This window comes from Rattus norvegicus, chromosome 1, assembly GCF_036323735.1.
Source record: "Rattus norvegicus strain BN/NHsdMcwi chromosome 1, GRCr8, whole genome shotgun sequence".
Lineage (NCBI taxonomy): Eukaryota > Metazoa > Chordata > Mammalia > Rodentia > Muridae > Rattus > Rattus norvegicus.
Genome location: NC_086019.1, coordinates 229,194,240 through 229,221,838, shown reverse-complemented (window position 1 = coordinate 229,221,838; position 27,599 = coordinate 229,194,240). Strand labels below are relative to the sequence as shown.

At 38.6% G+C, this 27,599-nt stretch overlaps 1 protein-coding gene and 2 pseudogenes across 1 annotated transcript in view; 2 read left to right on the top strand and 1 right to left on the bottom strand.

The window, feature by feature from the left end:
• Positions 1 to 27,599, bottom strand: part of Trpm3 (transient receptor potential cation channel, subfamily M, member 3) — an 884,432-nt gene that overhangs the window by 762,334 nt on the left and 94,499 nt on the right. The window lies entirely within an intron of this gene.
• On the top strand, positions 17,555 to 18,048 carry LOC134484829 (large ribosomal subunit protein uL22-like; annotated as a pseudogene).
• Positions 24,157 to 24,281, top strand: LOC120100459 (small nucleolar RNA SNORA17; annotated as a pseudogene).

The following is a 27,599-nucleotide window of genomic DNA, read 5'->3' as shown; positions in this document are numbered from 1 at the left end:
AAAGTGAGTAAAACAAGTTTTACACTGCTGCTTTCTAAACCTCTGGTGTTGCAACATAGTAATAAATCTAATTAAAAAGAAACTTACACATCTGAGTTTCCTTTGAGAAGCAATCACTTTCAACATATCTACTCATATTTTATTGGCTGTTTTTCTGGTTCTGTTTCTGTGTTAATACTGAGGAGTAATAGCAAGTCTAACTATGGAGATGCTTGTGAATTAATTCCTGTGAATCATTGCTTATAAGAAGGGTCTCCTGGAAAGGACCTGACCAACAACAGTCAGGATGGAAGCATATCTAAATGCTGGTTAGTGAGAAGACAAGAAAAAGAAAAGCCCAACAACTGTTCTTGGTTGTTTTTTTAAATATTATTTTCTTAGATATTGTATGTATTTACATTTCAAATGTTATCCCCTTCCCCTATCTCCCATACCCCCTCCCACTCCCCCTTCTACAAAGATGCTCTCCCATCCACCTACCCAATCCAACATCAACGCCCTGGCATTCCCCTACCCTGGGGAAAGAACCTTCACAGAACCAAGGGCTTTTCCTCCTATTGATGCTGGACAATGCCATCCTCTGCTACATATGTGTCTGGAGCCATAGATCCATCTCTGTGTACTCTTTGGTTGGTAATTTAGTCCCTGGGAGCTCTGGTGGGGTCTGGCTGGTTAATATTGTTGTTCTTCCTATAGGGTTGCAAACCCCTTCGGCTCCTTCAGTCCTTTCTCTAACTCTTGCATTGGGGTCCCCTTGTTCAGTGGTTAGCTGCAAGCATCCTCATCTGTATCAGTAGGGCTACAGCAGAGCCTCTCAGGAGACACCCATATCTGGCTCCTGTTAGCAAGCACTTCTTGACCTTAGCAATAGTAACTGGCTTTGGTGGCTGCCTATGGGATGGAAACCCAGGTGGGGCAGCCTCCGGATGACCTTTTCTTCATTCTCTGCTCCACTCTTTGTCCTTATATTTCCTTCCATGTGTATTTTGTTCTCACTTCTAAGAAGGAATGAAGCATCCACATTTTGTTCTTCCTTCTTCTTAAGCATCATATGATCTGTGAATTGCTTCTTGGGTATTCCAAGCTCTTAGGCTAATATCCACTTATCAGTGAGTGTATAACATGTGGTTCTTTTGTGACTAGATTACCTCACTCAGGATGATATTTTCTAGTTTCATCCATTTGCCTAAGAATTTCATGTAGTCATTGTTTTTAATAGCTGTGTAGTACTCCATTGTGTAGATGTCCACATTTTCTGTATCCATTCCACTGTTGAAGGACATCTGAGTTTCTTTCGATCTTTTGGCTATTATAAATAAGACTATTAAGAACACAGTGGTGCATGTGTCCTTGTTATATGTTGGAGCATCACTTGGGTATATGCCCAGGAGTGGTATAGCTGCGTCATCAAGTAGTGCTATGTCCAATTTTCTGAGGAACCTCCAGACTGATTTCCAGAGTGGTTGTACCAGTCTGCAATCCCACCAACAATGGAGGAGTGTTCCTCTTTCTCCACATCCTCACCAGCATCCGTTGTCATCTGAGTTTTTTTATATTAGCCATTCTGACTGATGTGAGGTGGAATCTCAGGGTGGTTTGATCTGTATTTGCCTGATGACTAAGGATTTTGAATATTTCTTTAGGGGCTTCTCAGTCATTTGGTATTCCTCAGTTGAGAATTCTTTGTCTAGCTCTGTACCCCCATTTTAATAGGATTATTTGGTTTTCTGGAGTCTAGTTCTTTGTATATATTAGATATTAGCCCTCTATTGGATGTAGGATTGGTAAAGATCTTTTCCCAATCTGTTGGTTGCCGTTTTGTCCTAACCACAGTGTCCTTTGCCTTACAGAAGCTTTGCAGTTTTATGAGATCCCATTTGTCAATTCTTGATCTTAGAGCATAAGCCATTGGTGTTCTGTTCAGGAAATTATACCCTGTGCCCATGTGTTCGAGGCTCTTTCCTTTCTCTTCTATTAGCTCTACTGTATCTCGTTTTATGTGGAGATTTTTGATGCACTTGGACTTGAACTTTATACAATGAGATAAAAATGTGTCAATTTGCATTCTTCTACATGCTGCCCTCCAGTTGAACCAGCATCATTTGTTGAAAATGCTGTCTTTTATTATTGGATAGTTTTTGCTCCTTTGTCAAAGATCAAGTGACCATAGGTATATGGGTTCATTTCTGGGTCTTCAATTCTATTCCACTGATCTACCTGCCTGTCTCTGTACAAATAACACATAGTTTTTAATCACTATTTCTCTGTAATACAGCTGGAAGTCAGGAATGGTGATTCCCCAGAATTTCTTTTATTGTTGAGAATAGTTTCTGCTATCCTGGATTTTGTTTTTATTCCAAATGAATTTGCAAATTGATCTCTCTAACTCTATGAAGAATTGAGTTGGAATTTTGATGGGGATTGCAATGATTCTGTAGATTGCTTTCAGCAAGATGGCCATTTTTATTGTATTAATCCTGCCAATCCATGAGCATTGGAGATCTTTCCATTTTCTGAGACCTTTGATTTCTTTCTTCAGAGACTTGAAGTTCTTGTCATACAGACTTTTCACTTGCTTGGTTAAAGTCACACAAAGGTATTTTATAATATTTGTGGCTATTGTGAAGGGTGTCATTTCCCTAATTTCTTTCTCAGCATGTTTATCCTTTGGGCAAAGGAAGGCAATAGATTTGTTTGAGTTAATTTTATATCCAGCCACTTTGCTGAAGTTGTTTATCAGGTTTAGGAGTTCTCTAGTGGAATTTTTGGGGTCACTTAAGTATACTATCATATCGCCTGCAAACAGTGATATTTTGACCTCTTCCTTTCCAATTTGTAACCTTTTGACCTCTTTTTGTTGTCTAATTGCTCTGGCTAGGACTTCAGTACTATAGTAGGGAGAGAGTGGGCAGCCTTGTCTAGTCCCTGATTTTAATGGGATTGCTTCAAGTTTCTCTCCATTTAGTTTGATGTTGGCTACTTGTTTACTGTATATTGCTTTTATTATATTTTGGTATGGGCCTTGAGTTCCTGATCTTTCCAAGACTTTTATCATGAAGGGGTGTTGAATTTTGTCAAGTGCTTTCTCAGCATTTAGTGAGATGATCATGGGTTTTTTTCCTTGAGTTTTTTTATATAGTGCATTTTGTTGATGGATTTTCATATTTTGAACCATCCTTGCATCCTTGGGATAAAGCCTACTTGATCATGGTGAATGGTAATTTTGCTGTGTTCTTGGATTCAGTTTTCAAGAATTTTATTGAGTATTTTGGCATTGATATTCATAAGGGGAATTGGTTTAAAGTTCTCTTTCTTTGTAGGGTCTTTGTGTGGTTTAGTTATAAGCATAATATGGCTTCAAAGAACAAATTGGATAGTGTCCCTTCTGTTTCTATTTTGTGAAATTGTTTGGACAGTATTAGTATTAGGTTTTCTTTGAAGATCTGGTGGAATTCTGCGCTAAACCCATCTGGTCCTGGGCTTTTTTTGGTTGGGAGACTTTCAAAGACTGCTTCTATTTCTTTGGGGTTATAGGACTGTTTAGATGGTTTATCTGACCCTGAGTTAACTTTGGTACTTGGTATCTGTAGAAAATTGCCCATTTCCTTCAGATTTTCTAGTTTTGTTGAATATAAACTTTTGTAGTAGGATCTGATTATTTTTTGATTTTCCTCAGATTCTGTTGCTATTTATGTCTCTCTTTTCATTTCTGATTTTATTAATTTGGATACTGCCCCTTTGTCCTCTGGTTAGTCTGACTTAATAGTTTACTATTTTGGTGGTTCTTTGTATAGTTCTGGTGTTTCTGGTTTTGTTGATTCTTTGTATAGTTCTTTTTGTTTCTGGTTGGTTGATTTTGACTCTGAGTTTGATTATTTCCTGTTGTCTACTCCTCTTTGGTGAATTTTCTTCTTTTTTTCTAGAGCTTTCAGTAGTACTGTCAATCTGTTAGTGCATGCTCTCTCCAATTTCTTTTTGGAGGCACTCAGAACTATGAGTTTTCCTCTTAGCACTGCTTTCCTTGTATCCCATAAGTTTGGGTGTGCTATGCCTTTATTTTTATTAAATTCTTTAATTTCTTTCTTTATTTCTTCCTTGATCCAGTTGTCATTCATTAGAGCATTATTCAGCTTCCATGTGCATGTGGGTTTTCTGTTGTTTTCGTTGTTATTGAAGACCAGCTTTAGTCCATGGTGATCTGATAGGATGCCTGGGATTCCTTCAATCTCCTTGTATTTATTGAGGCCTGTTTTGTGACCAATTGTAAAATTGACCTTCAACCAAACACTATCAAAAAGATAAGTAAGGTCACTTCATACTCGTCAAAGGAAACATCTACCAAGATGGACTCTCAATTCTGAACATTTATACCCCAAATGCAAGGGCACCCACATTCATTTAAAAAAACCTTACTAAATCTCATAGCATACATTGTACCACACACAATAATAGTAGGAGATTTCAACACACAATTCTCATCAATGCATAGATCATAAAAACAGAAACTAAACAGAGACTCAGTGAAACTAAGAGAAGTTATGAACCAATTGGATTTAACAGATGTCTATAGAGCATTCCATCCTAAAACAAAAGGATACACCTTCTTCTCAGCACCTCATGATACTTTCCCAGAGACTGTTCTTATTCTTTCATTGTTCCTGCTTTGTGGCCTTTATCCCCCACCCACTCTGTCTACAGCATTAGCTATTTCATCCAATGTGCAAATGCTAAAGTCAGTCTGTCTTTCTGTCTCGCTTTCATTCCCTCATCCCTTCCCCCCATTTCCCCCAAAAGAGAATTCAGCCTCATGCACATGTGCATAGTTACAATATACATCTTTATATCTTTGAATATGCACAGTCACTCACTTACTTGAAATCTCTTTTGGAAGATTCTAGTACATCTTTAAAAAAGAATGCCAAAGTATACATTCATTCGAACACCCACACAAGATCCTTTCCTGCATTTCCCTCTCCTTCTCAACAATTCACCTCCTGACCCAGACAGAGTTAAGAAGCTGTCTGTGATATGGCCTAAAGGGAACCCTTCTTTTATGTTTTTGAGTTTGTAAGCCTCATGCCCTTTGTCACATGAGTCTCCCTGCAATGATTAATACAACAAACATCTTGGATTTATGTGATGAGGAGGATAGAGTCTATTTAATACTATTTGATATTCTATCACATGCTTCTTAGACTCTCAAGTTTCTGCAAATCTTAATTATTAAAATCAACTATTTATTTCCACATAAGATATCTTGCAAATCTAGACTGATGTCATGGCTCTGCCATTTGGACATTAGATTGAAGAGTTAGAAGATAATTCAATGGTAGATTTCTCAAGTGTCCCAACCAACAAATGATGATAAAAAAAATAGAGGTATTAAATGTGTTCTTAGAAGACATCAGAAAATGCTCTTAAGTTAAAACTCATTAAGTATGTCCATAGGTAGTTTACAACCTGATGTTTTACACCAAAAATGGCATTAACACCCATATTGCCTTAGGTAACAACTAAGTTAGACTGTGCCAGGATGTGCTGTGTGAGTGGGGAGGTTAGGATGAAAATGTCAAATCTTGTTTCAGGAACAACATTTCAGGAGAAGAATGAGTCACTAGGCCCTTTCCAATTTATATCTTGAGGTGTCAATAAAGACCATTGAAAATAAGCCACACTGAATAAAAGTTTAGTCTGGAACCTTATAAAAAAGAACATTGTGAGAAAAAGAACTGTTTTTGATGTGATATGATGCACATTTAAATAATTCCCCCCTCAGACTGCATTTGCAAGGTGAATGCTGCCTTCTATTTTGTTTTGTTTTTCTTTAATTCATTTTAATTTTATTGCACTGGCTGGATCAAACAGTAGTTCAGGTGATAATGAGTCAAAGGTAAGAGATCAGCTCTAGATTGTGTTTGCTCACAAAAGATGAGCCACTTTCACCTCTTTGCAATATTTCTAAGCCATTTTGCCCTTTGTAATAAAAAGGTGATACATTGTAAATGTCAAGATCCACCGATATATTAAATAGCTCAACATTTGGGAAGATAAAACAGCTCCATCTTCTCTCCAGTACAGCTCACATTCCTTTGGCCTGGTTTTGTTTTCTAATAACTTAAACCTGGTGGTTTCTGCTCATCAAACCTTCTGGCCAACGACATGTTTGGGGTAAGAGTCACCTTTGTCAGACTGGATTTCAAGGAAGCAGCTCTACCTTCAGAAGTACCAGTTGCTAAATGTATCCAATCTCTCCAAATCAGAAGACCCCTTCCCACTTCACTTTCTTGCCGCACTATCCTATGACCTCATGTATGTTATTTTATGTGTTCTCTTTATTGTTCTGTGAAGGAATTGTCATCTTTCTTTTTTTTCAGATGAGGATATTTATTTGAATGTTAGGCACTTTTGCCATTGGGTAGATAGTATATCCTATAGAGATACAGTGATTACAAGCCCCTTTCCCAGCAAAACTGCCAATGGGTCAGGAATGGATAGCTGATGCCATCTCCACCACCAACAGAATACATGTGACTGTCTTGAGAATTCAAACCAAAACTCACAAGATTATGGTTAGGTGGTTATGGGTATTAGAAATAAAAGATTAGGGGCTGAGAGACTGAGAAAAGCTGCTGATCAATCATAGCCAATATGAGCAATTGATAGACATTGGATAAGGATATGAAACGAAGCTGACACATCAAAGTCAGAGAAAAGATAATGTGAGGGAAACCATGAGGAGGATAAAGAAAGGGAGGAAGGATGGCAGGAAAGGGGAGGGAGGGGAAAGGAGGGTAAGGGAGGAGGGAATGAGAGGTGAGGGAAAGAAGAAAGAGTAAGAGAGAACTGGAGGGGAGTCACAGGAGAAAGGGAGGAAACAAAGGGCTAACGGAGGGAAGAATACACAGCCTTGTTCCTGAAGAGCCCTAGGTCTTACTGAACTTTGCTTCTTGATCTCCCAAGTGACTTGCATCAGAGGCTTACTCTAAATCGCCTTGGCTTATGCTAGCCCAATGGGCAGGGTCACACCAAAGCTGCCTTATCTACAACACGGTACAAAGGTTCACTTAAAGCCCACTGCTCAGGACCAGGTGGAAATAGTGGACTTTCTCTTTCTTGTGGAGTACATTCACTTGATACTGTGAAGACAGAATGTGCTCACCAGCCTTAGGTCTTAACCTACAGATATATTTGTTGCTGTTAGGCCTGCATATGCACTATTGTAATAACTAGGAAAAATCTTTGAAAATTATATAAATGAAAATAGCTTTAAAAAATGAGAGACTCTTGAAAAAGCAGCTGAAATTTTTCAATGTTGTTTGCAACCAGAACCAATCTGTAGATCTTCTCTAACAGAAAATATTAAACAGATGGCCACATAACTGTGAAAGAGGACCAACTTAATAGAAGCCAAATTCTATGTATTGAATTTGCATAATTCAATTCATAATTGAATGCATAAAGCAAGAAATGGACTGACATGTCTTTAGGCACCTGTGGCTTATTATTGTATGTCTTCTCTGACAAAGGATATAGTATGTAACATTTTCTCACACACCTGTTTAATGAAATCCTCACATGTACCCCCTTTCACAGGTGGGGACAGTTGAGGCCCAGGGGTCAAGCCTAGGGACACAGATTTTTAATTATAAATCCACTTTTACTCAGAGGCAAGGAAGGTTAGGATGCATAGAAAAACTGCCTGTCATATATAAAATTGTAGAGAATGAGAATCTCTAGGGCAATGAGATATACTCAGGGAAATACATTAGCCTTTAAATCTTTTCTGTTTTTTTTTTTCTCAAATACACTGACAACATACTTCTCTTCCTACATGTACAAACATGTATTCATATTCATACACAGAGAGGGGGGCAGAGATAGAGACAGAGACAGATGATAGATTTATTACACAATTTGTTAAATTCTAAATACAGTGATAATGATTTTTCTATTATACTTCTCCTATGAAAACTATGTCACTAAGCGTTAATGGTCCTCATCTGGAAATTTTATATGGCTGTGTGGTAGCTGTGTATAATCTAGAACTGTCCCTCAGAAGATGTTTCACTATACCAGAAATTCCATCTCAAGAAAGGATTCCAGTAACACCAAAATCATTGCAATGAACACAGTATTCCCTTCTGTATCATTTGGACCCATGAGAAACAGAGCAACCTGACTTCACATGCTAGACAACTTTAAACGTAGGAACTGAGTCCGTCCCATTGTTGGTCCAGTGTTTGGAGACGGTGGTGAAGATCTTATATAGTGAGAAACTAACAAATTGTTGCACTTTTATGACCTAAAACTTATGCTTAGTTCTAAGAGCCATATCAATGCATTGAGAATAGTTCAGAGGAAACCAAAAATCATGGGAGTCTGAGAAATAAATTATAGAGCATTGCATAGAATACTTGCATTTTACTATGAGGGGTTTGATTGCTTTCAAATGGCTGAGAGGTTGGCTAGTTGTACTACGTAGATTATTGCTGCTTTGATTATGCAATATTTTCTTTCACTGATAGACAGTTACTTTCCCTGATACTTTTAAAAGGGGCCTAGAATCTCCTTCAATGGTAGGGAAGATAAAGGTGTGGTGATTTGAGTAGGAATGGCTCCTATAGACTCGTGTTTGAATACTTGGTCCATAGGAAGTGGCACTATTAGGAGGTGTGGCCTTGTTGGAGCATTGTTGGAGGAAGTGTGTTCACTGGCTTTGGAGATCTTAAGGTCTCAGAAGCTCAAGCTAGTTCTCTGCCTGCTGCCTTTGGATACAGATGTAGAATTCTCAACTCCTTTTTCAGCACCATGTCTGCAGGATTCCTGGCATGACAATAATAGACGAAACCTCTAAAACAATAAGCTGGTCCCAATTAAATTTCCTTTATAAGAGTTGTCATGACCATGGTGTCTCTTTACAACAATAGAACGCTAACTAAGACACAAGGGGATTAGGAGCCACCTGGAGCTTCCCCGGGTCCAAAAGAATTCTCACCATCGTAACTCCAATGCCTTAGTGATGAAAAGGTCCTCTCTAAGACCTTCCTCTGACCCAGGTGAGACCCAAGGTTAGTAACACTTTACTCCTGTGTCGAATACACATTGATAATAGCCCAATGGTCAAGACAAAATTAAGACAGTTTTTAGATGACCTATCATGTGTGCTATTTGCATGGCCTAACTTCTAGAAAATTATTTCCAGTTGGAAATCCAGACTAATAAATAGGCTATACCTTATAAAAGTTGGAAGGCTTGTACTTGGAGGTATGTAATATCTCCAATCTCTTTGAGCCACACAATCTACCTTCTTAGGATTAATGACCTATTCTCTTCATTTCTATTAAAAGATAGTAAATATTTTATATGAAACTAAGACCTTGTTCAGAAACTAAGCCAACCAAGAAAACATCACAGTAGAAAACACTGAACATTTAGCCAAGCCTTTGTGCTAGCATTTGTGTAAATGTCTAAGAAATATTATCCCAGAGTAGCCTGACCATCTGAGCCCTATAGTTCCCAGTTAAGTCTATTCAGAAAAGATATAGTGGTTTTTCAGGAATCTACAATGGGTTAATATGTTCAATATGCCACATGAGTGCCTTTAAGACAAAAGACCCTGAATAAGTACAAACCACAGAATTATCACTGTGAACAACGGAGCAATGGAGCACAAATCATCTTTATTTTTAACCCTAAAAGTACCCAGAAAATGTTGGTCTTTTGGAAAGTTTAAGTAATCTGAAAGTCAAGAACAAAACTCATGCCTTTCTTGGGTGCCCTCAGAACTTCGCATTCCTCAGCCTCCTGAGCCTTTCTTTCAGAAGGCAGCTTTGGTTCAGAAGCAATCTGTGACTCCCAATGTCATCTTGAGAACCCCTATCAATGTTTTAAAATCTCCTGTGATGTATTAATTATTACACCTTGCCTATTTCCAAAAGGGAATAAGAGGGATGTCATCATGCATGTTAGCCATGAATGGCACTTGAAAAAAGTCACCCACTGGGTGAGTTGATGGCCTACCCTACAGCTGAGATGACCACTGCACAGCTCTGATGGGCTGGATTCATCTGGCCATCAGAAAGACACAGAATGATGACGTATAGCATTGGCTAAAGTGACAGGAGATAAGCCTTCAGAGGGAACAAAGAGAGGATCACCAAGCAGCCCTGAAGAGTCTCTGGCTCCTCTTTAACATTTGCTGTAACCCAGGAAATGCAGCTTATCCAGGTTGATCATTTCCTGTCCTCCTTTAATCACCATGCATCGTTCTGTGACCCTCTAGACTTCTTCATCCTCACCTCAACTTCCTCCTTCTCCAGGACAGTTATGAAGATTGAATTAGAGGCTAGCACATGAATGAAGCATGCTTTCTGAAGCTCTGGCCCAGGAGGCAAATGTTTGAACTAATAAACTAAAATCCAAGATCTACAGGCCACCGTCACTGTTACTAATGACCGCCACAACATGTTATGCAAGCACACTCAAGTTATTCCACAGGTATTATTGGAGCAGACTATGACTGACTAATTAAAGGCATTTAAAATAGCATGAAAATTAAAAATAATAAATATAATTCAACTATCTATATACAAACAGTTCACATTAAATTCTTGTTCAACACTCCTTAGGAAAGCATTGTTATAGATTTTAAAAGTATTAAATTTAAATTATTATTAAGGAATATATTCAGACAGCACAAACACGTTTCTCTCTCCCTTTCTTTAAAGGAATCTCTTAATTCTGAAGAAATCAAACAAAGGACAGGGGCCTGAAATTCTGAATCTATTCTAAGATCTGTCCCTCATGTTGTGCTTCGCACAAATCATTTGGTAGTTTTTGGCACAATTACACATCCTATCATAATGCAACAATAAATTAAAAGCAATACAATTTGTAAGAAAATATATTTATGGTGACATGTACCATGTTGCTTTTGAAACACAAATGATTATTTAACTGCTTCGTTCTTTTTATTGCCTTGTATTGCATTATAGGTCTAACATTTTTTAGCTGATATCTTCAATGCCATTGCAGAAACACATTTATATACCCATGACCAAAGGACCAGGGTCTCTCCTACACATATTGACAACCATAATATTAGTGAAATATAATAAGCAATAGTGACTGAAGACTCAACTGTGTTATTAGGAACTTGACTTCTGAGCTTGTTTTTCTTTAAAAGAGAGGTGTGGTGGTTTGACTCTCCTTGTTGGAGTAGGTGTGGCCTTGTTGGAAGAAGTGTTTTTCTGTGTGGCTGGGCTGTGAGACCTTCCTGCTAGCTGCTTGAAAAAAGTCTTCTGCTCTTTGCCTTCAGAAAAAGATCTAGAACTCTCAGCTCCTCCAGTGCCATGCCTGCCTTGATGCTGCCATGTTCCCTCCTTGATAATGAATTGAACCTCTGAAACTGTAAGGCAGCCCCAACTAAATGTTTTCCTTTATAAGAATTGCCTTGGTCATGGTTTCTCTTCACAGCAATAGAAACTCTAAGACAAGAGGTGACACTAGAACTGTCACAGTGAAAAAATGAGTGGGGTCAAACAACAAAAATCCTGATACTATAATAGTCTCCATCATCCAGTTTCAACTCCTTGTGGTTGAATCAGTATTTTAAAATAAAGATCACACTTATCTTTTATTATGATTTACTAAGTCACATTATTTTGTCAATGGTTGCTAATATTTTATAGTGCCTAATGTATAAAGTTATCTATAAACTTTATATGCATTGTGTATGTTTGAGAAAAACAGAGTATTAAGATTCTCATTATCTATGTGCATTGATTTTCCTCATCATTCAGAACGAATACTCTCTAAGAATCAGCTTAGGGGAAATGCAGTTTAATTTGGTTTACAGTTTGAGAAGGTACAATACATCACAGCAGAGGAGGGAGGGATGAAGGAGTGACTTGCCACTGTGGTAACAGGAAGATCAAGTTAACACATTATTATCAAGATTACAGCAGACAGATCAAGGGGGAGCCAGAACCAGACCTTAAACCTAAGGCCTGCACGTTAGTGACCCACTTCTTCCAGCTAGGCCTAAACACGCAAAAGATCCCCCAGCATCTCCACTAGCAAAGCATTGAATATTCAAACATATGAGCCTTGGGAGACACTTCGTCTCCCAATAACTTGGAGACTGTGGAATATATGCAGTTATACAGTGGCACTCATGAAGGAAGAGTGAACTGAATTGGTCAGCTTTGAAGCGTACAAACACACAGAATAGCAACAGCCCCATGGCATCAGTGTGGTTCTATTTAATTACCAACCATCTCAGTGATTCATTTTCATTTTGTGTTTATTTTGTATCTGAAATTAGCACCCAGAGAGAAGTGATTAGACAATGTAATTGTCTGTAATTTGCAGTCTATCTAATGCAACACCAGGTATTCAACGGATATCAGACTAAAACGGTTTTAATTATCCAATGATTCCTTGATATTTTAATTCATCAAGGAGAATTGAGTATGGAATATCTCAACGTCATAAAGCTGGGGCAAGCCTTCAGGATTCAGCAACAGCATCAAAGGGGTCACTTAAGAACCCCCTTAATTTATGCACCTTACAAGTTAGATAAATTGGGCAAAGAAAGGATGACTGAGAAGAAGGGGTAAAGCCATGGTCAGGGGTAAATAAGACAGTTGCAATGATGAAGATGAGCCAAGACACCTTAACTCCCTGTGTCAACCCTGAAAACTCTTGATTTTTATAGGATCTTCTAAAAGGAGTTATGTACATTGTCACAAAATTCGGGGGTACTGTTTCCCTATTACAGGATGAAATTGTGTTTTTGTGGTTCCCAGATTCTATTAAGGGATCATTCTCATTGACCTGGTGGGTAAAGGGCACCCAGCAACTCAAACACTAGTCCATGTAAACCTCCATAGAAGTAAAATACAGAAAATCCCTTGGAAGTAACATCTTCGGTTTTGAAGAAACTGTGGGATGTAACTTGACAGATTAGAAAATCGGAGAGAGGAAAAGGCGGCTAAATTTAGCAAAACAATGGAAAAAGACAACACACTAGAAACTTCAGTCTGGTACCAGCTGGATCATGTTCCCAACACAGCACCCAAAACCATCATTCTCCGCAAGCCTGGGCTTGTTGCCTCTGTGTAGGTAGCTCATGTCTGTCAGATGATACACTCACTGTCCGGGGATCTGAACTCCCTGTAAACTAACTTGAGGTGTTAAATGGTCGCACAGTTCAATCACTTTCAAGAGCACAAAGAAATGCAATTAGGTTAACAAAAACAGTCTTGGTTTTTGGGAGACCTGCTTTAGTGAGAGGAAAACATTTGTGTGATCATTGTATAGATGAGCTAGTAAGCGGCAATGCTAAAATTCAAATTCTTAAGCTGCTTATTTACATGAAATGAAGGATAATGAGTATGTTTATTGGATGCAGCCTCTCTACTGGTTACTATGCTGCTGCTGACCACGGTGTCTCTGAATGAGTATTTATGCCTTCCAATGCTTTCCTGATAGCAAGGAATTAGATTCCTGCTGTTTTATAGTAGAAAGAACACAGAATAGAGTTCTGATTTCTCCTTCTCAGAGAATCAGGAACAAAACTATAGGCATCCTAAAGACTAGAGAATGTACCCCTACCCCTGCCAGGCCTCCCCACTCCCTGGGGCCTCATGTCTCTTGAGGGTTAGGTGTATCTTCCCCCACTGAGGCCAGACCAGGCAGTTCTCTGCTGTATATGTGTCTGGGGCCTTGGACCAGTTCATGTCTGCTGCCTGGTTCAGAGAGATCTCTGGGGTGTGGGTTAGTTGAGACTGCTGGTCTTCCTATGGGGTTGCCCTACACCTCAGCTTCTTCCACAGGGTATGGAAGGCAAGAATTTGGAACTTTGAAACAAATATTTCTAGTGGTGGTGGAAGTAAACAGATTGCAAACTCAGCTACACATAGAACCACGGCAAAGAATAGAAACCTAAGGGGACTGGACAAGGTTGGGTTTGAAAAAGAGTTCATGATCTCCTCATAGGGACCCTGTCAGAACTCACTAGGAAGTGACAAATGTCAGTGCTGTGAAAATGCAGCTCAGTGGTGAGCAGTTTAGCTTGAGACCAGCTCACAACAGCATCTGCCCCAGTAACTGCCTCACTTCCATCCAATGCATGGACATAAGGTTTGCCAATAACTTGAAACTGCCATAGGCCGACCGTAGCTTACATTTGAGAAATGGAACTTTCTAGCAAACTACTCATGGGTGGGATGACTCCTTACCTATGAGAGCTTGGGAATTATTTTCGGATTCACATTGGCAAACTAAGAAGGGAAACACCATAAGTATTGGTCAAAGTTACCGTGCATAGAATGTGAAAAATACTCTTCTTACAAACTTAAAATTTTTTATTCCTCTGATTTGCAATGCATCAATCAAAAAATAGCTGCATTTTGAAAGATAAGAAGTTTGTGTCCTAAACATAACAACTGATTTTTTTTTTAAGGAGCTAGGGGAAGGACTGAGGAGTGGAGAGGGATTGCAACCCCATAGGAAGAACAATGTCAGTTGCCGGGACCATCCAGTGCTCCCAGGGACTAGACCACCAACCAAGGAGTGTACAGGGAAGGATCCATGGCTCCAGATACATATGTAATGGAGGATGGCCTTGTCTGACATCACTGGGAAGGGAGGCCCTGGTTAGTGTGGAGGTTTGATGCCCCAGTGTAGGAGCATGCTGGAGTGGTGGGGCAGGAGAGGGTGGGTGGATAGGGGAAAACCCTCAAAGAAGCAAAGGGGATGGGAGAGAGGGCAGAGGAGGGAGGGGAATAACCAGGAAGGGGGATATCATTTGAGATGTAAATGAATGGAATGATTAATAACAATAACAAAAACAAACTGTTTAACTACTTGGACAAATCACTGGAGACTGTGAATCAATTAAGGTCTCATATTAAACCTGTGTCACATCCTTTTTGTGTGTTTCTCCAGAATAATAATAAGCACACAGTACAGAAAAACCCAAGAATTCTTTTGCTTTTTGACATTTCAAAGGCTACACTGTGGTTAATATACATGAGGTGGAAACCGCTTAGGAAAAAAGGCCAACTTCTAATACAGACTGGAATATGTCACACTGAAATATTCTAAGACGAATGTTTCTATAAATTTGTGCCACAGAATTACCACAGCATCATCTGCGCTATTGCTGATGATGGCGAGCCCTGCCTTATACACTCTGAATGCTCCATTTATCACTTCCATGAGAGTGAATCCCGAATAGCCATTTCTATGCTCGACTACATCCCTAAACTCTAATCCTTTATCTCAAATTGTATTTTTCCCTTTGCTATCCCATTTCTTATTCAACAACCATTCTTTTCCCCCCAAATTGCCTCATCCTTTGCTAACCCCTTGCGGTTACCAAATCCAATTAGACAGTCTTTAACTTTATTTCTTCAATTCTCTTAAATATTATTTCTTCTATATTTCTACAAGAATTAGCTTTAAGCTTGACACTGGGTTACTGAGTTGGCTTTTATTATCGTTTCCCTTATAGCTATTTATGCCAATTCCTGATTTAGTGTTTATATGATAATAGTGAGTTTCTTAAAATATCACTCAATAAAGTATCAGTGACTGGTGATAACCTATGATCCAATTTAGGCCCATATTTAAGCATGCATTCGCTGATGCAATTTTAACTGACATGTGGAGTGAAACCAACTTGGGCTTACTGAGAAAATCCTGAATTACAGAAAGCCTGCAAGTAACAACTATGACCAAACCTAGTAGGAATCCGACTGTACATGGCAGGCTTGAAGCATGGCCCTTTCTCAGTGAGGACATCAAGTCATTTCTTCTCCTGGACAAGATTTTCTATTTATAAGAGACTAATTATTACACATATTACATATCACAAATCCAGGTCCTTCTCTAATACCCTGGATAGAAAATAGGAAAATCAAATTATTCTAGGTTACATTTTAATTCAATATATCTGGAGACCTGTTATACAGAGCTGGCATTAAGGGGACAATGCCTCTCAAGTTGGGTTGTCACCTTTGAAGTTAACAACTAGTAGTTACATTCTCATACACTGAGTACTCTCGAAATAGAAGGTGCCTTTGTGATCTCCCTATTTTGTGACTCACACTTAACATTTTATAAGTTGACGGAGCTGCAGATGACGGTATCTCAGCACTCTGATAGGGAACACTGCTAAAGACAACTGACACAACTAAGGTTGCCTCTTCCTTCTGAAATAATATAAGAAATAAATCCTCAAAAAGTCTGCCTTCTTGTCTCTGCGGCCAGTGGGCTGCGTCATCTGGAGCTCAAGCACATAACCCTTTCTAAAACAAGTGCTCTCTTACAGATTTACCACATATATTTCAAATGTGCAAATTCAGTTTTTGAATATAAAGACTATCTTACATTCTTGTTAAAGGTCAAGTTCCTACCAAGTTGAACACAATATTTAGAAGCTAGTTTAGGGTCGCAATATCAAGTGTCCTCCATCCCTTTAGAAATGAAAAGAGAAGGTGCTTGTTTGCCTCTAGCTGTGTATATAGCACATGTACAGCAGAAAAGCTCACCCAAGACAAGGAAGCCACCACAAGAGTCTGAGAGATTGTGGTCAGGCCAGCAACTCCTAACCATTCTGCTCAAAACAGTCAAATTATATAGTCACCAAAACTCTCCAATGCCAGTAGCGTTGGAATTAATTCCACTCACATCCACCTCAGTTCTTGCCCTCTGGATTCAAGCAGAGTCATTTGAGCAACATTAAACTTCCCACCATAACTCTAAATGTTCCAAGGACAGTTCTTGGCCCATGTTTGGAGGCTTTGGCAAGTGATTAGTAGTAAACATGAAGGGGAAAGAATTCATCTATGGAAGAAGGCCCACAAGTCCATAGTCATTTCTTTAAAGATGCCATCCATTCTTTCAGATGAGCGGCTTGAACTTAGGAGAATGTGAAGACTTGGCTTCATATCTGTAGTCACTGGAACATTGTAAGTCTAGGAGCAAATACCTCAAAGAAGAGTCATTCAGAGTGGACAGTTCAAGAATATGCATAAAATTGCGGTAAAATGCATGATTCATAACTGCATATTGTCGTGTTAAGTTATAAGTGAGTGAGAAAGAGAGAGGTAGAGACAGAGATGTAAATATACAGAGACAGTAAAAAGGATGATGGAAAATTCCAGCAGCATCATTAGAAGTCAGAGGGACTGGGTAAATCTCTCATTCAATTTGTGAAACATCTATATTCTGGAAAACTGAAAGCCTTGGCTGTGACGAAGAAATAGTTCTTGGCTGGGAGAAAAACCGGAAGCCAAGCTTGTGGAAGATGAAGATGATATGGCAGCTGCATGACTGCCTAGTAGAATAGCATTTAGCATCCTTCAGTGAGACAACAGAATCTGAATTCTCCTCGTTGTCGTTTAATAAGAACTCTTAGACAAAGAGACAATGGTTCAGAAAAATGACTATGCAAAACATTGAAAAGAACTTGTGACCACTGTTAAAAAAAAAAAAAAAGATCTAAAGTACTCTTCCTGTGAGCGGCCAGAGGTGACCTGTGAAGATGGTTCGCTACTCTCTTGACCCAGAAATCCCCACAAAATCATGCAAGTCAAGAGGTTCAAACCTTCGTGTTCACTTTCAGAGCACCCAGGAAACTGCCCAGGCCATCAAGGGTATGCATGTCCGCAAAGCCACCAAGTATCTGAAGGATGTCACTTTAAAGAAGCAGTGTGTGCCATTATGGTGGTATAATGGTGGAGTCGGTAGTTGTGCCCAGGCTAAACAGTGGGACTGGACACAGGGATGGTGGCCAAAAAAGAGTGCTGAATTTTTGCTGCACATGCTTAAAAATGCAGAGAGTAATGCTGAACTTAAGGGTTTAGACGTGGATTCTTTATCACTGAACACATCCAGGCAAACATGGCACCTAAGATGGCGCCGACGAACCTACAGCGCTCATGGCCGGATTAACCCATACATGAGCTCCCCCTGCCACATTGAGATGCTCCTCACTGAGACAGAACTGATCCAAAGCCAGAAGAGGAGGCTGCATAGAAGAAAAAGATATCCCAGAAGAAACCAAAGAAACAAAAACCCATGGCATGGGAATAAATTCAGTATAAAATAACAAAACTATAAGTAAAATAATGGTGACTTCAGGAGAGAAGAAAACTGTAGCTGTAGAATATAGAACTGATACAATGCAGTCTATAAAATGAAATACTCAATTAGATGTGAAAAGGCTTTTGCAAGATACAATACTCTCTTCTAATAACCCTTTATAGGAGTAGGAGTAGGTAAATACAGACCAATAGACAGATACACACACACACACACACACACACACACACACACACATGCACTCATGCACTCATGCACGCACGCACATGCATACACACACCTTTATTCATTCTTAGAAAAAAAATCATTAATAGTCTTATTAAAACCAAGAAGAAGGCAGTTAAACCAAATCTACTTTAAATTCTTATACTAACATTGAATGGCAGATGTCAATCAGTGTAATTAGATATGAAAAATGAAATAAAAGTATGTTTGTAAATGACCTGAATATATATCCAAAAATGTCTGGATAATAAATGGTAAACTATAAAAATAAAAAAGTATTTGTCAATTATAAAAGCCTATATGCAAAGATAAAAATTCTTTATATAATAAGAATTTATAAGGATAGTATATAAGAGAAAACTTGATTCAAAATACAATAAACATTCTCAGAAATTATAATATATATTAATATATGTAAATTGTAATATATTACAAATACTCATGAAATGAAATGATTTTTAATTTAGAAAGCTTTAAAAGAGATGCATGAGGAATAGTATGAATTAAATATTCTTGTAATTATAAAGTCTTAAATACTGAAATTTCAGATTTCTGAAAATTAATTATTGGCTTAATGTGAAAACCATAACAAGCTTTTTTTCCAAAGATAGATGAACAAATAACTATACTCAAATGATAAAATGATTATATATAAATAACTTTATAAGCAGCAAAAAGAGATCTGGGGAAAATCTAGCTCTCTGTGGTATTGAAATATGATACAATGTCTCCTTTAACCTAAAGCAGTGTGGGTTTTGGTGTGTGGTACACAGAGAAGGCAGAATAAGGAGGCCCAAAATAGAGCCAACAACTTCTGGGAATCTAGCACATGATCAAGGTGACATCTCAAACCGCTAGGGCCAAGATATACTCTTAAGTACTGTTTGAGTAATTGTTCAGCCATCTGGAAAATGATAATAATAGATCTATTCTTCATGCGATATACTAGAATAAACTCAAAGTGCATGAAAAATGAATTTAAAAATGAAACTATCCAAATAGTAGAGGGAGAAACGGGTGACTCATCCTGTAATCCATGTATCAGGTACTGCTCTCCAAATGTGATACAAAATCCATATTCTAGAAAATTATCCTTTATAACTTGGCTAAGGGCACATCTGATGTCTTATATGGCCAAATTATATTCCAATAAACAACAAACATATCTATATAAAGAAATTAAAAAATTTAAAGAGAACCCGTAGACTAAGAGCAAATTGTTGCAAATCTTACCTTTCATAAAGAAAATACACTGAGTGTACAAAAAATACTTAATATAAAAACCATTAAAAATGTTCACCTTCTGTCTCCATTAGTGTGGGGGGAAAAGAACAGTCATTGAAAATTTTTTGCAAGGAGGTGGGGGCAAACTGCGGCTCTGCAATGTGAAGACAGGATGAAAATGTCACTTTGGAAGCACTTGGCAGTTTCTCATAAACCTATGGTGTAATGCAGCAACCTCCGAGTTCCCCCAAAAGTAGGCATATTAATATTTTAATGCCAGACAAACTGTGGTAGATCCATATAGTTAAACATTACTCAAAAATACAACAAAGGGTTGATTCATATAGCCTGCTAGAATAATACAAAACCAAAATACTGAAATACGTATTTAAAAGGAAGGACAGGTAGCATTGAAAAATAGTGTTTTGCCTGAACCATGGTAAAGCTATAGAGGTAAAGAAGCCCACACAACAATCCTTCCGCTGATAAATAAATTTGTTCCTCTTAAGAATTTTGTTTAGCATTACTGAAATTATATGTATGGTAGGTAATGTGTAAATACATTAGAGCTAAAGAAACCGTGCTAAAAAATTCCCAGTTAAGACATGATAAAAGCTAGAATAAGCCCTGAGGCTCTCCCGTGGGCCGGACACACAAGCATGGACTATTATATATACTACAGTGAGAATTTTGGTTTCTTTGAAAACATATAAATAGTATAGTAATAGGTTTTGTTTTAAGTCCCAGGTATATGACGTGGGGCTACTTCAGACTGTCCACTGCAGTTGACCATGATTTGCCTCGTGCTCTGTGCAGGGTTCTGTGATTCCACAGCATCGGATACTTTCTACAAGAGTGTGACAGTTGGCACCCTGGGGACTGTCCAGAGGATATATACATGCTAGGGGTCCGAGAGGTGGCGGTGGGCTGCAGTTGGTTCTTGGTTGCTGTTTGCTGTGGTCCGTTAAGTAGTCAAGAGCAAAGAGAAAAGCAGCAAGAAGAAATTAGATATTTTTGCAGTAAGGATCAAACTTGCCCCCAAGACTAGACATCCCTAATCAGCATGAAGTAGTCTAACAATAATGTCATCCCCTTACGCCTCTGTTCTTTTTTCTCTCCTATCCACTCTTAGGGAGTTGAAAAGGTAGGAAACATGTGAAGAAGGGTGGAAGAAGAAAAGAACCGAAAAGTGACCAAAGACAGGCTACAATATACATCTATAAAAAGTAAAGAATGAGTGTGAGTCTTGTATTCATATACATACCTAAATGTCTTTTTCCTATTGACAATGGCCAAAATCAGTAACAAGACAGGGAATGAACACCCTTAGCCATCAGACCTTTCACTGAAGGAAAGGAACAGTTTTGGATTAGAGAAAGATGTCTATAGTGATATATAGAAATAATAAATGAGTTTGCCAACACTACAGATATAATTGCTGTAGGCAAGAACCACAGAATAGATATTACACTATAGGCAGATAGAGTGGATACAGAACATTTGCATAGCTCTTAATGCATCTTCCACCATACGTTCTATTTTTAACCAAGCAACAGTAACTTTAAAGAAGTCTGTCAGACATGACTTTAATTAAAAGATGAAAATTATAATTACAAATAATATGGCATCATTACCATATCCCCCTTACATGATACTGAAGAGAATGCGCTAATGCTATGGTAGTTTTATGACTTGCAACCTTAATCCAGTCACTAGAAAATATCAAACAAGTAGTACACTTCAAATTATGCAGATGATAAAAGACAGGGAAAGATGTGAATCTACCAAAGATTGGAGAAGAGGAGACACTGAGAGCAAATGCAATGCATGATCACAGAAAAGAAAACAGATGCTAGTGAGTAGCTGGATAAAATACTGTTTAGTTTCAAGTTGTACCAATGCTAATTTCTTAGGCTCACATCTTAAATATACATAAAATTATCAAGACTAAGTGGAAGTTAAGAAAAAAAGATCTATGAGAACATTTTACTTTAACCAATGAGAATACTCTACTTTTGTATTGCCTCCTTATTAAATAAACAAAACAAACATCATAAACCAAGTCAGAATTTGAGAAAAATACTTTAAAGTTACTCACATGTGAATATGTAATATAAATATTAAAGGGAGGAAGGCACAGAAGAGTCTTATGAGATTGGCATGAAATGAATATACCCTTTTAAATAATTTCATAAGAAAATTCATAAAGATGAAAGGTTAGTATAAATTCATATTCAGCCTCAACCCACTAAAGGAAAACATTCAATTAAGACTATTCCCAAAAGCAATGAGCACACTCGATATTCAGAATACTTTTCAAAACATTTACCTTTAGAACGAACCAAGGAGCCAGGGGTCTTGGGAGGAATGGATGAGCACAGCAGAGGGAGAAAAAGTTTAAGATGAGCTTGACTCGTCTTAGGAAGCAAAAACATACCAAAGTTATTTTTTTAAATGATGAACCTATTTTAAAACAAAGAAATATGTAACCCAAAATGGAACACACTGGGCAAATATGGAACAATCCAAAAGTCAAATAAAAGAACACAATTTACTGTAAAGCACCTATAAGCAGGAACCTAGCTAAGCAGAGAGACAAAAGTCGGTCAATAGGATGATAAATGATAGCTTGGTAGACAGTGAGGAGACTCTTCTAAAACATAACAAGATCCAATGACTAGGGTAATACAGGAAATCGAGCACTTTCATGTAGGTATAATGTTATTGTGCCCTGTGGAAAAATTATCCTTGTATTATCAAATGATGATTTTTGTACCCTCCTATCTGTTTGAAAAATATTGCTTCCCAATCATTCCCTGATTGGTTAATAAACAAGCTGATCAGCCGATGATTCACACACACACACACACACACACACACACACACACACACACACACACACACACAGAGAGAGAGACAGAGACAGAGAGAGACAGAGAGAGACAAAGAGAGACAGAGAGAGACAGAGAGAGCAGGAGACACTATGAGAAAACAGCTCAAACAGCTCTAGCAGAAAAAGTCATATAATGCAAACATGTCCAGGATTTTGGCTGGAAGGTAGACTATTTTAGAGGATTAAAATAGATTAATACTGCTCAGTTCTTGTGCCCTTAAAGCTTGGTAAATAAATAAAATACTCCAGTCTCAATTATTTGGGAGCTAGCTGGGTTAAGAGAGAAACAGAAGCAAGTATTAAAAAAATTAACACATTTAAGCTCTCTATGGTATAAGAAACATCAATAAATATTGAATCTAGCAGGGAAAATGGTGAAAATGGGATATCTGATTAGCTTTATTTTTTCACAAGGTGCCAAAATTTACAAGATTAAAAATCACTGTTTATAACATTGGAGGAATATGAAAGTCGAGGTCTAAAACCTTTAGAAGTAAATAAGTAGCATTATATCACTGAATTGCCAGACTTCTTCAACTGGATTAAAAAAATCCACTAGCTTGAAATTAAAAACTATACTTTACTAAATTTGTGTATTGTCAGGAGATTAAATGCAGAATGGGAAACAAATATTCACAATAAATATGTTTAACAAATGAATTTAACCAGAATATAGAATGTGTGTGTGTATATATATTTTTTTCTGAGATATGTATGTATATATTCTGAGATATATATGTATATATTCTGAGATATATATTCTGATTATATATATTATTCTGAGATATATGTATATATTCTGAGATATATTCTGATTATATATATATATTCTGAGATATATGTATATATTCTGAGATATACGTGTATATATTTTGAGATATATATTCTGATTATGTATATATTCTGAGATATATGTATATATTCTGAGAAATATAAATATTCTCAAGATGAGGAAAGCATCCAATTCAAGTTTTAAAATGACAAAGATTTGAGTAGATAAATCATAAGAAAAGTGTGAATTTTTAATAGCATCTCAAAACATGCTTAGGTTTATTATTCATCAGGGAACAGAAAATTAAAACTCCATTTACATCATTTACTTCCAGGAATGCCTTACACTGAAAAGCTAAAGAGAGTCGGCAAGAGTGTGAAGAAACTAGAGTGTTATATACTTAGCACAATTTTCTTAAAATGTTTAGTAAAAGACTTAGGAGCCAAAAACTCGCTCAGTGGACAAAAGTACTTGCCATCAAGCATAGTGACCTTAGTTTGATACCCTAAACCCACATGATAGGAAAGAATACACACCTACAGGTTGTCCTCACACACACACACACACACACACACACACACACACACACACACACACACGAGAGAGAGAGAGAGAGAGAAATGAATAAAATGTAATAAGAAATTTAAATATAGCAATTGTACTATTAAGTGTATTTTTCAAAAAATGTAAATTATATATCATTTTAAAGAGTTAGCCAAAAAGAAAGGCACAACACTTTTTAAAAATCTTGAACATGGAAATAACGTCTGCCACTAGCTGTATCAACAGATTGCATTCATACATTCATACAAAGCCGTACTAGTTGTCACTTACAAGGAATAAGCTCTTATCATATAAAGCAAGACAGAATCTCCCAAATACCAATTGGTATAATTAAAATCTGTTCACTTTAGTGCATGGAATTAAATGTGCATTTAGGAAAACAAAACCATTCTGTGTCATATATGAGTCAGTAGGTGGCAGAAAGGAGAGGGGCTATGTCCCCTCAATGTTCTGACCTATGAACACCAGAATGATTAGTAGCCTAATAGTCCCTGAAAAAACAAGCCAGAGTTAACCACCAGTCTGGTTCCAGGAGGCTCAGACAGGAAGCTAGCCTGAGGTGGTCACCAGTCTGGTGATATGCAGGCCCAAGGGGAGGGGCAGATCATGCCTGAGATGATCTCTTTCTAGGGCCATAGTGTACAAGCAGGACATAGAATGTGTGTACTGTGAAGAGAGGTAGAACTGGAAACTTGTGGGTAGTGACGAACAGCCTGATGCCAACTGGGACCATGGTAGGTCTTGCCCTGTGCTACTATCAGGGTCCATGTCTGAATCCATGGCCCTGCAGCAGCAGGAGTCTGTTACCACCAAAGTCCTGGCAGACATCCCTGGTCTAGGCTGCCACTTGGGGACATGTTGATGTCTGAGGGCTGTGCAGAACTGACCCCACCCCTCACCTGGGTATTGTGGGAGAGCTGGCCCTGGAGGCAAGAGAGCAGAGTAGCTGATCCCACCCATAGCCAGCTGTAGTACTTGGAGATCAGGTTCTCACACATTGCAGGAGTTGCCAGTGAGCTGGCTCCCCTGAGGACGGAAGCATGGGAGATTTGGCCCTCCTCCCCTCTCACCCATCACCACCTGTGGTAGGCAGGAGACCATGTGAGCTGGCCCTGCTCCTCACTGCTGCAGCACTCCAGAGAGCAGGCCCTGTGCCTCTCCTGGGCAGCACAGTAGAGCTGACCATAGTGGACCGGAGCACAAGTGATCCTTCCCCGAAGGTGTGAGCATGGGTTAGGCAGCCCTACCTTTTGTCTGCTGGGCAGTGATCTGTAGAAAGGAGAGATTCATCCCCTCCCTTGTTCCTTGTCCTCTATGGTAGGCAGGAGAGCTGGCCCTAGGGTCATAAGAGTAGAAGAACTGGCCATGTCTCTCACCAGACGCAACAATAGGGAGAACAGGTGCTGCATTTGCCTGGGCAGCAGGATACAGTTGGTCTGATTGAGGGATTGCTGGCGAGCCAGCCCTGAGGTCGGAAAAGCATGAGAGCCAGCAGTCTGACCAGTTGAGACCTTTCAGGTCCAGATCCAGGGATTTGAATTGACCCACCCCTACATCTACCCCATCAATGAACTGCTGGAATGCATGAATGGGCTGGCCCTACAGATCCAAAAATATAGGATATCCATGACACGGAGTAACAACAGGATGTCTGAGAGGAGACCCAGGGAGGTTCCAGTATCAAGCAAGTAGCAGAAGCCAGAGGCCTTGTACCAGACCAAGAAGTCATTACAATGAATATTTTCAAGCAAAGACGTGTGAACAAAAGGTATACTGTGGGAATACTGTGACACATTATAGGTTCCACACCTAGATTTTTTTTTCTCTGTTAGTGGGGAGGTTGCAAGGATGAAGGGTGAGTAGGAAACGAGGGGGAGATAAGTGGGATTGGGGTGCATGACGTGAAATTTGTAAAGAACCAACAAATGTTAAAAAGTTGAAACAGCACAATTTGGGTCTTCCTATTAGGTTCAATTTTATTTTTGGTAGATGTACAAACATACAAATAGATGACATTTTGTATCTGTGTATCTCCTGATCTACCTGCCTGCACCAATAACGAAACCAGTGTTTAGTGATTTTTTTCCCCACATATTAAGGAGTATACTTTAAGGACATAAGTAGAATGGGTTTGACATGGGAGCTAGTTAACTTCCACTAACTTCACAGTAAATCTAATACTATATACAAATAAGAAGCTCAAACTCTTTAAAATAATTCAATGCTCATATTGTTCATGTTAATACTATCATTAATGATGTAAAATACTAAAAAGTATTACTATATAAAACACACTAAAAAGTACCTTCATGAACCACACCAATGGCTGTCATAGTGTGATAAGTCTGTGGGTGCAAGAGTGGCACACAAACTGTGGGAGCAGCCAACTGTTCTCTAAATGAACTGAGTAATGCCATGCCTGGTTCTGGTCACCTCGTTGCCTAATCAGTGTTTGTGAAATCATAGTTATTAGGAGGAAATCGACAATCACAAATTTACTAAACAAGCATACTTCTTAACAACAGTCTATATAAATGTTTGTTCCTAAACCCACGGATAAGTGTAGCCTTCACTCCTTATCAAGGCAACCTCGCTTTGAAACACGTGGAGAGCGCTGCAGGAAACCACAATCAATCAATATGCAGAGCTGTGGAGCCCAGTCTTAATGTACATATCTACAAACCACTCAATCACTCCTGCACCTAAGGCTCAGGAAACTTGGTAGAAGAGGGGGCAGAAAGATGGTAAAAATCTAAGAGCCAGAGAATCAGGGAATTTGCTAGGAAATTGTGTCTCATAGTCTATACCTATAAAGTATTTCCAATATGACCAGAGAGAGAACAAGTTAGACACAGGTGAAGACAGAATGAACCAGAGAATGAAAAGGAGCCAGAAGTTTAGAAAAGCTTGGCAAAGTCAGTGTGAGACCAAGCAGAACAATTCAGAAACTGAGAAAAGCTAGACTGAATCAGTCAGCTTGGAGAGGAGTTTGAGCCACAACTGCTGAGTTGAACTAGAAAGGGTGAGCTTGTTCTGCAGCAAGTCTCAGAGGCTGAAAACATTCTAGGTCTAGATTAGATTGTATGGAAGCTAAAAGTTTCAAGGACTCGGCCTAGTTAGCAGACAGAGGCAGTAAGCCTTGGGGGAAAAAAAACAATTAACAGGTAAATAAAAGTTACTTTTACAAGAAACAAAGAGGGAGGAAGGAAAAACAGGCAGACAGACAGGCAGAAAGAAAGAAAGAAAGAAAGAAAGAAAGAAAGAAAGAAAGAAAGAAAGAAAGAAAGAAAGAGAGAGAGAGAGAGAGAGAGAGAGGAAGGAAGGAAGGAAGGAAGGAAGAGAGGAGTGAGAGAAAGAAGGAAGGAAGGAAGGAAGGAAGGAAGGAAGGAAGGGAGAAACAAACCAACGAAGGAAGTGATAGCACTGAGCCAATGAAACTGGAGGAGACTGAGGAAAAAGAAGTTTAATAGCACAATTAATAGAATATGTAAAGTTGCAACAAGAAGACCCAGGCATCTCCACCCTGGTGTTTGGATGTTTTTAAGATTTATTTATTTAATAAATATGAGCATACTGTAGCTATCTTCAGACACACCAGAAGAAGGCATCTGATCCCATTGCAGATGGTTGTGAGCCACCATGTGGTTGCTGGGAATTGAACTCAGGACCTTTGGAAGAGCAGTCGGTGTTCTTAACTCTGAGCCATCTCTCTGGCCCATGGTGTCTGGATTTTAAAAGCAACATAAAAAGGCAGCCTCCAGGAGTGAACAGATAGAACTAGAGAGGTATATCCACACAGGCATATGG